Source organism: Hipposideros armiger, unplaced genomic scaffold (assembly GCF_001890085.2).
Source record: "Hipposideros armiger isolate ML-2016 unplaced genomic scaffold, ASM189008v1 scaffold_1844, whole genome shotgun sequence".
Lineage (NCBI taxonomy): Eukaryota > Metazoa > Chordata > Mammalia > Chiroptera > Hipposideridae > Hipposideros > Hipposideros armiger.
This window is the reverse complement of record NW_017733194.1, coordinates 56,998-57,977: the sequence shown is the minus strand read 5'-3', so window position 1 is coordinate 57,977 and position 980 is coordinate 56,998.

The window sequence follows — 980 nt, the reverse complement described above, 5'->3', positions numbered from 1 at the left end:
ACAATTCATGGCTCTTGCATCATAACAATACATCAACTCACACTGCACTGTCTGTGAGGGAGTTTTCCCCCAGTAAACAAATACTTGTAAATCCATTGGAACACTCTCCCTACTCACCTGCCAGGCTTCCAATGACTTCTTTCTTCACCTGAAGATAAATGAACTATTGAAAGGAAGACATTTTGATGACATTCAGAACATCTACGGTAATATGACGACAGCTTGGATGGCCATTCCAAAAAAGAGTTCCAAAATTGTTTTGAAGGGAGGACTAGTCGCTGACATCGGTTGTGTAGCTTCCCAGGCGGAGTGCTTCAAAGGTGACCTTAGTGATATTCAGCAATAAGTTATGTAGCCCTTTTCTAGGATGAGTTCATGAACTCATTTTCTTGGTAATCATGAACATGCAAAATCAAGCATCCATTTTTGGAAACAGTTTGTCAGTATCATTGAACTTTGCACATTTATCTAAAATATGACCACCAATTCCATTCCCAGGTGAATATCTGAGTGAAATGAAAACTATGTCCACACAGAAACCTATAGTAAATGTTACAAAGGTTTTATGTAAAATTGACAAATTATGATACTTGGAAACACCTGTGATGTTAGTAACTGGGGATTGGAAAAGCTCCCTGTGGTTCGTCTGTGCAATGGAATTTCACTCTGCAATGCACATGGAAAGAACTATTAACGTCCAACAACACAGACGGATCTCAAGTTCATTGTGTGCAGTGACAGAAGCCAGAACCAAAAGGCTTCTTCTTATGATCCCATTTCTGTGACATTCATACATAGACCGAGCTCTAGGGACAGAAAATTGATCAGTTGTCAGGAGTCAGGGTACAGAAGGGTCTGACAGCAAAGGGCCTAGGAATTTATGGACAATGACGGAACAGTTACAAATCATGATGATGGAAGTGCTTACTCCTCTGCATGCACTTGTCAAAATGCACGGAACTGTTCACTAAAAGGTGTGA